This window comes from Columba livia, chromosome 20 (genome assembly GCF_036013475.1).
Source record: "Columba livia isolate bColLiv1 breed racing homer chromosome 20, bColLiv1.pat.W.v2, whole genome shotgun sequence".
Lineage (NCBI taxonomy): Eukaryota > Metazoa > Chordata > Aves > Columbiformes > Columbidae > Columba > Columba livia.
The window spans coordinates 9,518,812-9,532,100 of record NC_088621.1 but is presented as its reverse complement, the minus strand read 5'-3'; the positions used below and the strand labels follow the sequence as shown (position 1 = coordinate 9,532,100).

Sequence of the window (13,289 nt, the reverse complement as noted above, 5' to 3'; positions counted from 1 at the left end):
TAAAACTGCACCATTAAAGCTAAGGGTGCGTAAGAGACAACTTGGTTCGAATTTCTGCACATCAAGTGGAATTCTCCCCAAAATTACTATCACATAGATTACTGGTTCACTAAGCTCTTACAAAGTCAAACTGAAGCAAACATCTTGCAACTAAAAGAATTATCAACACATCTCTCAGTGCCTGGGAAGCTCTGAGTTCCCAAAACTGCACTTCCAGAGATCTCCCCAAATATGATGTACCAACAATGACACCTCATTACAGAGCAAACGCACCAGGGCTCTTTTGGTGGAGCAAAGGCTGCTCTCCCCTTAACTAAAGCATCAATGACTTAAGCACTACACAAAGTTGTTCAAACTTAACATAATAATTGCTCCAAATGAGAGAATGCAGAAATTAAGTGGTCAAGCCCAAGGGGACGGGAGGTCAGGAACAAAACCCACATGTGCTGCTGCAATGGCTCTGCCAGTCTCTTATCTTTCTGTGATCCCAGGCAAAGACATCAGAAGGGAAGAAATTTAAGATATAATAATAAAAATAATAATATTTTAAAATATACATTAAAACAATGTAATTTTTGCCCGTTTGTTTTAAAACAGTCCCTCCAAACAGAGTGTACACTGAATAATGTCAAGGAGGAACGCTGACCCTGGTGCACCGGGGCAACCAGATCCTCACCAATTACCTGCTCGGAGATCACAGGATGAAAGGCAGTAACGTAAAGTTGTAAATTAACAGCATATGTGTGTGTTGCTCACATAGCTGATCGCGTAGACGCACTACTAGATGTGGCTAATTAAGAGATAGCTGCAACCTAAGTGAAAGATCCCATCGAGGTCACTGAAGAGACGCTGATGCTGCCAAAGGACAATTAATTCCGCCCCGCTGTCCATAAGTATATTTCTGTCAGTAAAACAGACTGATGCAACGATTTTTCGGGCAGGTGGAAATGCCTTTTTTCTCCCTTGATCCCAGGCAGATCTACATTGAAGGTTCAGAAGGTTCATCCAGTGAAGTCAGCCTGTACTCTCCCATCAGAGCCCCCAGAGCGGTGGCTTCGGGGTGACAATGACACCAACCAACTCAACCGACAAGTTCACAGCTCTGCCCAGGCAGGTTGGTATAAAACCATCACTGCTGTGAGCCTTACCTGCCAAATTTCTACTGAAATCCTTGGTGTATGTCCTTACCATAGGAGCGTCTTACAGAACAGATCTCATGGGAACTCCAGATTTTGACATCCCCAGCACATCCTTGGGGCAATGAATAAGAAAAGTGGCCAACACTTGTCCTGCCTGGAACATGGGGTGCAATGAAGCCTTTGGTATCAAAATGATGAACCTAAAAGGCACAACAGATTTTTAGAGATAGCTCTGCTTTTTTTCTAATAACAAACCCACTCTGCTGACAGGTTTATGAACTGGGAAGATTAAGAGGTTTTTAAACCTTTTCTGTTGTGTACAGAAATCACTGTGTAAGTTTATTTAACCCCTGTCAGAATTAGATCAGGCTCAGCTGAAGGGTGTCGCTCAGCCCCAGCTGGCAAAGCCCTGCACTAGTTAATGCAATTAAATCATTATAAATATTGGTGCCTCCTTAATGGTATGGGACAATTAAGCATAGAGAGTTTAATAAACCTAAGGACCCCATAGGTATTTAGTGATACAGTTCAAATGCAATGACGTCCCACACTGTCCGTGCTCCACTTTTCCATGCAACAATTGTTTTTCTGGTGCAATAAATGCAAAAGGCCAAATATTCACCTCATTATGCCAGTGGTTTCCCTTTATTCCACGGATGCAGATCCACACCACCACTGTTCTCTGGGGTTAAGTTTGCTCCCATACAACTTTTGTACTGTTAACATTGTCCACCTCGGGCAAAAGAAAATGCAAGAGGCAAAACTGGGAGACAAAATGGACCAACTCGGAGCCCAAGCGTAGAGAAGAGATGTCATCCAGTTTATCCCAGTGCAAAACAGTAACACCAGTTAGTAACACCAACAGAGCCAGTCAAACAAGAGCTGAATTGCTACAGGATTAAGAATAAGAAGACCTGAACTGTGATTCTGAGGGATGAGCCGGAGATGCCCTGTGAGCTGTATCAGACCTTTCTGCTTTGCCTATTCACTGCCTCTATCTGCAGAGATCCAAATGTCAACAGACACTGCTACCCAGCACAGACCCTCCAGAAAGTCCTTTCCTATTACCTAAACCTAAACATTTTAGGCTATAGGTTTATTTGCTACCCCACCAGAGACACTGACAGGAATATCTAGAGCCTGACACACTTGAAGTCAGCTCCTCTCTCACCCCAACACCCCCAGAGCAGACAGATATATATATATATATATATATATATATATTACTGCAACTTCAGGTGTATGTACTGGCTGCCTCATTAGACGCATTTTTAGCCATTTTTAGGCAGTGGTGGCCATGACAAACTTGATCTGAGTTAGACCCAAAAAATGAGCTTTCCCGGCAAGAAAAATGATACAGAGGAAACCATGGGAGCCTTTAGCTGAAGAACCTGCTTCTGACCAGTAGAGATGGCAAACAGAACTTTCAAAAGGGTGTAACTCTTGAAAATAAAAAAAACAAAGTTAATTATTAACCTATTGTTGCTGAGAGTTGTCTTTAAATTAAAGGTATTACTTAATAAAAACATGTTTTGTCCTAACGTCCCCTTATATTTAGCCATCGAAAGACTGCTTCCAATTTCTTGCAAAGATGGTTTTAAGAAAATTCTGTTGTCGTACAGCCTTTGGTGTATTTCCTTTCGTCATTCATTATTAACAGGTGATTTGTGCCTCATGTGTTCATTGACAGAGTCCTGAGCAGCTGGAAGCGCTGGGAGTGAGCCCAGCCCGGGTACCCAGAGAGGTGGTAGATGAACCATCCCTGGAGACATCCCAGGCCAGGCTGGACGGGGCTCTGAGCAACCTGAGCTGGTGAAGATGTCCCTGCTCATGGCAGGGGGGGAACTGGGGGAGCTGGGAAGGTCCCTTCAACCCAAACTATTCCATAATTCTGTAATTTGTATGGAAATATGTGCAGTGAGGCATGGTTACACCTTCCTAATAGGCCTACACCTGAACACCACACAGCAGGGAAACTCAGGAGCGTTCTTCCCTCTCATCCTGACAAATACCATCCGACTTACACCCACCTCTCACAAGACCTAACACACCAAATCTTCTCCCACCTGCACAGCCAAGCTTAACACATTAATATACACCCAAGATCTGGCTTTTCTTTGTTCCTGCAACCCGCACCTGTTCACAGATCCCCTCCTGGCCCCGCACACGCTCTGCTTCCCCAACATCCACTGGGTATCAATGCCGCTGAAAACCTGGGAGGTGAATTCTTACAGATCAATGGTGCACTGATCGGATTGAATGACTTACTCGTGATCGGGCTACAAAGCACTGTGGTTGAAATATAATGCGTTACAAATCACATTACAATCTTCTGGTGTGAGCACACACAGGCAGGTCCGAGCTTGCTCAAGTTTCCTTAATCCAGTCACACAGACTCCTTTGCAGCTCCTTCTTACATATCTGTCCTGCTTTTTGTCTTTAAAGTAGGAAAGAATAAAACCTTGTGTATCCTCCTGAACTGGTGACAAGTAATACCACAAGCTACAATTATTGATTTCAAACAAGCTTCCTTCATGTTCCCCTCACAAACATAAAGCATCACCAGGAAATGAATTGATCTTCATGTGGCTTTTGTAAAGATTATGAACAAGCTTAAAAGAAAGCAAGTGTTCAGGCTGCTATTCAGATTGCCACTTCCTAATCACGCTACATTCATCGATTGCTTATTTTAGTTTGTATTTTGCTGATTCAGTCGCACGTGTCGTCTTGCAAAAGGGTTTATCAATATTAAATCAATTGTGTTTATGAAGCAAATGGAAAACCGAACCATTTTCTATCACCCAAGCGTCTTAAAAGACCTAATGCTCTCTCCGTGTTTACAGATTCACCCCACCAGATTCTCATAAACTCTTTCTGATCGTTAAAGCTCTACAACTCTCTACATTTCTCCATAAAATTTGTTAAAGCACCTGCCTTATTTCCATTAAGTGTTTTTCAGAAATGTTATGCTTTCTATTTCAGAAGTAGGGTGTCAAAAATATGCATTACAATTAAAATATTGAGGGATGTACAGGCACTTCTCACTGCACGTTATTTACTCAGCAAGTTCTAACAAGAAATGATCTACTAAGTTGTAAAAACAGAAGGGGTAGAACAGGATTTATTTTTGTGAGGGGCTCTTGTAATAAAGTTATTGGGTTCAGACAGCTCCATGGGACATAAAAGCCAGAGCAATTCCGAGTGTCACATCCACTTACCCATTTCTCCCCACGCACGGGAGCTATTTCACACATACGGAGTGTAAGAGTCATTAGGAGACCCTCGGTCTGGGATTTATTGAACAGCCACAATTTAGGAAGAGAAGAGAGAGAAGAGAGAGAGAAAGGAGAGAGAAAAAGAGAAAGAAAAAGGGGGGAGGGGGAATAGGGGGAAAAAGGGGGGGAAAGGGGGGGAGAAGGGGGGGAAAGGGGGCAAAGGAGGGGGGGAAGGGGGCAAAGGGGGGGGAAAAGGGGTGAGAAGGGGGGGAAATGGGGGGAAAAGGGGGGGGGAAGGGGGGGAAATGGGGGGAAAAGGGGGGGGAAATGGGGGGAAAAGGGGGGGGAAAGGGGGGGGAAGGGGGGAAGCGGGGGGAAAGGGGGGGGAAGGAGGGGGGAAAAGGGGGGGAAGCGAAGAGAGAAGAAGAGAAGAAGAAGAGAAGAAGAAGAGAAGAAGAAGAGAAGAAGAAGAGAAGAAGAAGAGAAGAAGAAGAGAAGAAGAAGAGAAGAAGAAGAGAAGAAGAAGAGAAGAAGAAGAGAAGAAGAAGAGAAGAAGAAGAGAAGAAGAAGAGAAGAAGAAGAGAAGAAGAGAGAAGAAGAGAGAAGAAGAGAGAAGAAGAGAGAAGAGAGGGGAGAGGAGAAAAAAGAGAAAAGGAAAATTCAATAGCGAACTCTTGAAACACTTTGAAGGGTTGGCGCTCCGTGCTTGCGCGTCCTCTGGCAGCAGCAGGGTCGGCAGCACGCGCTCCCGCCCGGGTCCCCGTCCCCCTGCACACAGTCAGAGCGACAGCCCGGGGCAACAACACTGCACAGAGCCCCCGCGCTGGAAAACTCCATCAATGACCTCAGCCCCAACGCTGTCACTGTTTGATCCTGAATATCCAGCCTGTTGAGAAGCTCCCGCCACAGCCAAGAGCTCCCTGCAATACACAGAGGCAGACTGGGAGCACAAACACAGCAGCTTTGATTTCTCTGGATGCCAATTTAAAAGCAGCGTATCCAAAGCTTAATTTGGTTCGTTTGTTTTCAGATGTATAGTTTAGTCAGATGTATTTATGGTAACGCAGGTATTTTTCATCACCAGAGTTCAGGAGAGCACAAAAGCAAGTTGTTGAATTATACTAATTCTCTGTCAACATGTGCATTTAATACTTACATTTACATCAGTAAATGTTTTATAGCTCACTTCGCAGATGTAAGTCCTCCCTAAAGCATCATGTTCCAAACTTACAAGAACAGGGGATAATTTTGTAGTCAGGAAGGGAAAATTGACAATTAGTGGAATGTATTGCATAAACAAAATTGGGTACAATTAATATAAATCCATGGCCACACCATTTCAAAATTACACCACGCAGAATAACGACAGTAAGAGGATGCGCTCACTAAACACACTCTAGAGCTACTTTCCCAAAAGCGCTTTCTCACCACTGATTTTAAAGAAGATATTGCGACTTCGAAGCACTGAAACCTCCTGACGCTCTTCTGACTCCAGACAGAGCACACGCAGATGTCAAAATATACACCAAACACCCTTAATTCAAAATTAAAAACCAATAAAGCTGTCCTGTGTCCATATCTCAATCCAGAGCTTAAATAAAAAATAAAACCCTAAAACTTTTCAGTTCTCAGGTGGTTTTTCATAGTGCACGAGGCGCATCAAGACAATTAAATTAAACAGTATTCCCTGAAAATAAAGCAGTTTCAGAACAAACATGAGGCCTTGGTACTTATTTTAACAATGTGCTTTAAGCTCCAATGATTGTTTGCTGCTCCCCTTATCTACAGTCATGCTGAATAAAGCTACAGCTAAATGGAAAGTTACATGTATTCACGAGATGTTAATATCTACATCGTATTATTTGCTATCTCAGAGAAAGCAAAAGTAACTACAAACAGCACTATGCCAGAAACTGGTTTCTTGACCAACAACGTTGCTTCAGCGTGCAATGAACTGGATCATTCTAAAGGGGTCACAGTTGTTGATGACAAGAGGCTTTGTATTTGAATATGGCACGGCTTTTGGTCCATGTGGAAAGAAGTTTGAATGTTAAATATTTTCTGAGACTTTGGAGTTACTGTTGCTTTTCCCAGTTTTTTAGGTCAACATATAGTTCATGGCAATACTGTAGAGGTCAAAAATCTCTTTACAGGAAGTAGCCTGGGGTGCAACGAGTAACATGGCACAAGGCAGCATGGGACCTTGTGTACTATGGGCCACAGCAGCAGGCAGAAAAAATCCACAAATACATGTTTGTAGAGACCTTACTTGCTCAGTTTTCAAGCAAAAGAATTACTGGCAGTCCAATAACAATGTCTCCATACACACATACTGGTACACACTGAGGAATAAAGATCGATCCCGGTGTTTATTCAATAGAACGCTGGGTTGTATTAGTACTGGAAGAGCAAGGTGGTAATAAAGCAGCTTCTTCCTCTGGTGCGAATCATCTGAAAAGTGCCCCCATGCTGCAGGGGCATCCCCGAGGAGGCGGGGGCTGGCTCTGGGGATGCCAGAGAAAGAAAAACCCAATTGTTTCAGATCTGAAGGTGGGTTTGCAAGTGTCTTCCTACCCCCGCGATCTCCAGAGCAGAGAGGGGACAGATCCAGGACAACCTCATGCGTCCCCCTTGTAAGGAACATTTAAGGAAGAACTGCTGCTTTTACATAACTGAGGACCTGGCGCCTGACCCCAGCAGGGGGGAAGGACCGAGAGACATCGGACTATGAATTCTTAACGTAACACACAGTCTCTTCCTGGAATAGGTACTGACGCCTGTATACATACCCATACCTGTATTGATAAGATAATTTAGGGGGAAGTGTAGCCAAAGTACCAAGAATCCATATCTGAAACAGATGGATAAGGGGAAGGGTGTTGCGTGCGTCGGGATGGTCTGTACACTCTGCAGTACCAACCAATTACCAACCAATGGGGAACAGGGGAGGGAAATTGCAGCCGGGATTTTGGGGAGATACAAGCAGGGGCTTTTTGCCCTGTTATGCGTGCCTGCCTTTAGGGAGAACACCCGGTCTTGCAAAATCTGTATTAAAATATGCTTTGCTGAGAGATCCTGCCTGGGCCTATTATATTTGCAAACGAATTGTTTCCTACACCCTGGAGAGCATCAGGACCACGTGCAGGCTGGCAGAATAAAAAAGCCACATAGGGACAGGACAGACTGGGCAGGACGGGACATACGGACAGAAAATACCCAGCAATCTGTCTCTGAGCTGCCAAACGGATCCACTTTTGGTGAGCCCTGTTCTAAGACACGTTTCCTTCACGCCAGAGCTTTGGCACTGATACTCGCTGCTTCATTTCTCTGCTTGCTCTCCCAGAAGATTTTCAGGTGGCATCTTTCCAAGTATTGGAAAATTATTACTTTTCTGTTTTTTATGCCTGAAACCATAAAAAAAAAAAACAAGGGCAAGTGTGTTTTTCCCACAACGCTGGAGCAGATCACAACTAGCAAGTAGGAGAGAAGATACACAACTAGTCCTGACTTTTTCCTAGAGATGAAAGTGTCTTTTAATACATTCCCACATACTATTCAAAGAGAATTTCACATCTGAAACACTGTCATTTTTTCTTTCCTTTCTCACACTGTCTTGATTCCTTGTTAGTTCTTCCTTCAGTTATTTGATGAAGAAAAATCACTACATCCCGCCTCTCTTTTCCTCTGCATTGTTTGTATGTGGGACTGCTAAAATAAAACAAAAGCCTCTTTGCAAAAGGTAAAATCACATCTTGTGCATGCGAGAGAGCTCTTCTGACCTCCTTTGCTCGCAATAAACAGCAATGACTGCAAATAAACAGTCAGGAAACTCTATTTCCCAGCAAATATCACCAGTATAACTCAAGTAGTTTGTTTTGTCATCTCAAGCGCTGTCCTTCTGCTTGGACTCATTTCACCCCAGGGCAGGACGTGACGGAGTAACTGGCAGAACATCACAAATGTGAGACTCCAGAACGTGCCAGCTCCTAAAAATTTAAGGAAACCACCAATAAAGAGCTTTCTCACCTGCCACAATAATATATGTAGATCTTGGCCATGTCTACCAAAGAGAACATGCTCATTGGGGCACGGGGATAGGCAAAAACACCATTTTGCTTCAAGCAAAGCTTGAAGGAGTTTGTGTGTCTTCTACTTTGGGGAACAAATGAGCCACAAGACAAATGTGATGCCAGATACATGAAGCACCATACAGGGCAGTCCATGCCCAAGTCACAATATGGGCTGAGAAATTATCTCATTTCATTATCTTGGTACAAGAGAAAACTGAGACAAAGCCACCCGCAAAACCAGGTGGTTTTGGTTGTTTCCGTGGTGGAAGAGATTAGCTCTTCTGCACAAGAAATGAATATGAAAGGACATGAAACCTCCAGAGAGTTTCCTGAGCCCCATCAGAGCAAAGCACAGGGCGCAGGTTGAGGTTCACGGCTCAGAACTTTGTCACAGTCTTGGGGTCCCCGGGGAAGCCCCTGAGAGCAGATCCAGCACAGGACCAGGATGTCTTGGGGCCAGCACGAGGTAGAAATCAATCAATAATGGATTTAGGTCTTCCAAGTTAAGTTGTCAAAGAACAACCCAAAGTATTCTCTAAAACCCTCTGTCTTTTCCACTGTATCACAGAATTTTAGCTGATCTCTGGTAATAAAACCAGCTAAAGCCAGATGGTGCTAAAAAGCCCAACTGCTCCCAGGCTCCCAAGGAAGGCGGCTACAGAAATAAACGGGTGATTCAGTCACTTGAGACGCTCAAGTGTAATGAGTCTGAGTCAACCCCCAAACACACCACTGGGAAACATTAAAATCAAGTCAGTGATAGGCAGCTGTTTAATCCTTAGCGATGGTTTGCAGGGAATGGTACCCAGGACACGGATCCAACTACCAAATCCAAACCGATTACCAGGTGCATGCTGCTAAAAACCAAAAGCAGATTGAGCTCACCCTACACAACGCCAACGATTTCCCGAGCTTTGCCCGACCCACACGCAGGAGGAAAGGGTCAGGTCTCCCTGCTAAAAAACCCTCAAAACCTCCGAAAACCAACCTGTGGAAGCTGCGTATCACTTACACCATCGTTCCTCTTGGCTTTAATACCTTGAAGCTTTCCTGCACGAGAACAGCTGCCGAGAGATCCGCAGCAGCAGGAATGTGTCATCTTCACCCAATGATCCAACAGTCCTAACAATCGTGGGTATTATTTTTCTTAAATCTACTCCTTAATCCCATAATGCCATAAAATACCACTGAATCAGAGCTTAGCAGGATTCCAGAAAGGAACCGACTTTTAAAGAGATAATGAGAACTCCACATTTATATAAGATAGGATTGAAAAGGGAGAATAGGGAAGACAAGGTACCAGATGGGCAGATTATTTCATAGTTTGCCTTAATATGATTTATTCAACCTGAAGCATCTGGTAATTCCACTGTTGGAGATGAGATACTGGATAAGATGGACAGGCAGGCTGATCTAACACAGCAATTTTTATTTTCCTGCTACAGGTAGGAGGGGTTCCCATTAAATCACACATCACAGAACAAGACAGAGGTGAATAAAATCTAGTGTCAAAGCAGGGAATGCTAGCAGCCCCTAGGATCCCATGTAAATACGCTTCACTACTAATCAAGAAAACAACACGTCACCTTAAACTGCCCCCATCCTTCATCAGCAAGCAGAAAATGCTGTGAATTGATCAGCAACAAAATTCAGAGATCAGCCTCGTCCTTCACAGTTTTTGCAGAAAACTGAAGAAAAGCAATTTCTGCGGCTCATTTTTTGAGGTTGGAGCAGCCGTCCCGCAGCCTGCCAGCAGCACCCCGGCTACTCCCAATCTAGAAGCAGTAATTGTTTTCCAGAACACACAGGAATCTCATCTTAAAGTCCCAAAACCTACTCAAGCAAGATACAAGTGTGTTGCCTACACGTATCTTACTACACACTTTCCTGTAGAGTGACTTGAAATAAAGTCCCTTGCACCAAAATACTAGTGCGACCTTATTCTTGCCAAAGGAGTAGCTTTCTCGGCCATCCAAAATGTTCTCTGATTCACTCTAAAAATGTAATGCACACCCAACACAACCTTTCCTACTGAGCAGAAGGCTGGGGTCAAAAAAATCAGTAGCAATAAGCTCAAGACTAAGGTCTCACAGGCACAGCTCTGTATGGTATCAGTACCACACGCATATTTCATGTATCTGCATGATCAGCAGCACTTTTTCAGGAATCGCTCTTGTGTGAAGCCCGATACTGTTTAAGTGGTGAACAGCAGCACTGATGCGCAACCTTCCCGCCAGGTGAGCAGCCTCAGCTTTGGAAAAACAAGAAAAATCTATTAAACTGCATTTTACAAGCGAAATGATGAACCAAACTATCAAGAAGAGACACCACAACCCCTTAAATGAAAGGCTGAGGGAGCTAGGTCTCTTGAGCTTGGAGGAGACTGAGGGGGGACTCATTCCTGGGGATCAATATGGAAAGGGGGAGTGTCAGGAGGATGGAGCCAGGCTCTTCTGGTGACAACCAGTGACAGGACAAGGGGCAATGGGTGCAAACTGGAACACAGGAGGTTCCACTTAAATATGAGAAGAAACTTGTTCCTGGTGAGGGTGTCAGAGCCTGGCCCAGGCTGCCCAGGGGGGTTGCGGAGTCTCCTTCTCTGCAGACATTCCAACCCGCCTGGACACCTTCCTGTGTAACCTCATCTGGGTGTTCCTGCTCCATGGGGGGATTGCACTGGATCAGCTTTCCAGGGCCCTTCCCATCCCTGATATTCTGGGATTCTGTGAAATCAAAATAAGTGAGATGCGCTGCCCCAGGAAAGCCCTCACCTTCCGCCTGCATCCAAACGCCCCCAGAACTCTCTGCAGAGACACTCGGCTCTGTCCCGGACTCATGATGCTCCTCACTGCCCACACCTGCCTGCAAATCCCTCTGAGCAGCAACACCCAAACCTCTGAACCCTCAGTGATGCTGAACACAACGTGCAGGGAGTCAAAATACAGCAAGGTGACAAATATGCCCGATGTCCCCTAAGCTCCCCTTCACTTCAGTCACAGTCACAAAACAGGGGCAGGAAAAGAATTAAGAGGTGAGATCCAGCATAGCTCAGCACCCAGGAGAGCGACGCTTGACCACATTAATCTTTTTCTTTCAAAAAAGAGAAAATTAAAAGGAAAGAACACACGGCAGCCGCTACCAGGAACAATGCATCGGCACTCCAGCTTTTAGCTGAACCAAACACACTCCGCTATTACAGTTAAAACTGATACACGCTCTGTAATGCTTATCAGCTGGAGGGTTTTCAACAGTTTTTCCCCACTAATGCCGCAATTTCAAAGCCATTTAGGCTAATTTCCTTTGACTTGAATCTATTTTAATCAGAGACCAGGACACTTGACTTAAATGGTTTGTATTAAACCCTTCATAAAATCAGCCATAAAACTGCACGCACAAAATAGCGAATGGATCTTGAAGTCAGGAGTAGAAAAAGCTCAAACTTTTCAAATCCTCCAGCAAACTCGAGCCTATTTAATCACCAGACCAGCCTATATTAGAATAGCAAGCCAACTGATCCTGAAAAAAGAAAGCAATAACCAAAGCACACTCCTGAACTTATTAGATAAAAACCACTAAGTTATGCGGCTGCAGTCAGCACCCACAAATTCTCTCCAAATTATTAGCCCAGCTCCAAAATGATGCATATTTCAATAAATTGCTCTGTCTGTTTTGTCCTCTCCACCACCCTCCAATGAAATGACGGATAGTGGCACCGACGAGGAACACAATGCAAACCTAAAAATGTCAGAATTAATCCTTTTCTTCCCCCCAAGATCTCAAATTAATTCTCCCAAAGTAACGCTGGCTCTGCTAGAAGTCAGAGCTCTGGGTGAGAAATGAAAATAAGAAGCTCGGGTAACTGCGAGAGAAGGTCTCACTCGAGGGATTTGTCATTGTAGTAGGATTTGCATATCAGACAGCCAAAGGTGCCATTTGTACCTGCGATTCGTTTTGTCCAGATGAACCGTAACAGCGGAACTGAAAGCTGGGCCTCCATTCCTTTGAAAACTCATCCAAATATTTCTGTTGTCAGTGGTTGACAGCTTTGGAAACTCTGAGTGGCTGCTTGAAATTCATGCGGCATGCAGAGAAGTGAAGGAACAAAAGCTCTCCCTGCTCTCCCATCCTTAACAATTTGCCGGGACGCTGGAGACATGGAGCTGTATCCCCTTGCTGCATGATTTTCAATGGTTTGCAGATGCCAAGCAATGGCTTTGTCACTGTCCTAATAACACAGATATCTGTCAGAATCTAAATCTCTTGGCTCTTTTTTTTTTATCAGGGATTTCACCCCAGGCCTGGACAAAACGACACTTTGCTATTTTGAGGAATGCTCTGCTAGCCCCATCTCTCATAAAGATAAACTTACAGCACAGAATCACACAAAACCACAGAGTGTCAGGGACTGGAAGGGACCTGGAAAGCTCATCCAGTGCAATCCCCCATGGAGCAGGAACACCCAGATGAGGTTACACAGGAAGGTGTCCAGGCGGGTTGGAATGTCTGCACAGAAGGAGACTCCACAACCCCCCTGGGCAGCCTGGGCCAGGCTCTGCCACCCGCACCAGGAACAAGTTTCTTCTCAAATTTAAGTGGAACCTCCTGTGTTCCAGTTTGCACCCACTGCCCCTTGTCCTATCACTGGTTGTCACCAGAAGAGCCTGGCTCCATCCTCCTGACACTCCCCCTTTCCATATTGATCCCCATGAATGAGTCCCCCCTCAGTCTCCTCTTGTCCAGCTCCAGAGCCCCAGCTCCCTCAGCCTTTCCTCACACGGGAGATGCTCCACTCCCTTCAGCATCTTGGTGGCTGCGCTGGACTCTCTGCAGCAGTTCCCTGTCCTGCTGGAACTGAGGGGCCACAA

At 44.8% G+C, this 13,289-nt stretch overlaps 1 protein-coding gene across 2 annotated transcripts in view; it reads right to left on the bottom strand.

The window, feature by feature from the left end:
- The window catches only part of GALNT17 (polypeptide N-acetylgalactosaminyltransferase 17), a 215,109-nt gene that overhangs the window by 141,841 nt on the left and 59,979 nt on the right, over positions 1 to 13,289 (bottom strand). The window lies entirely within an intron of this gene.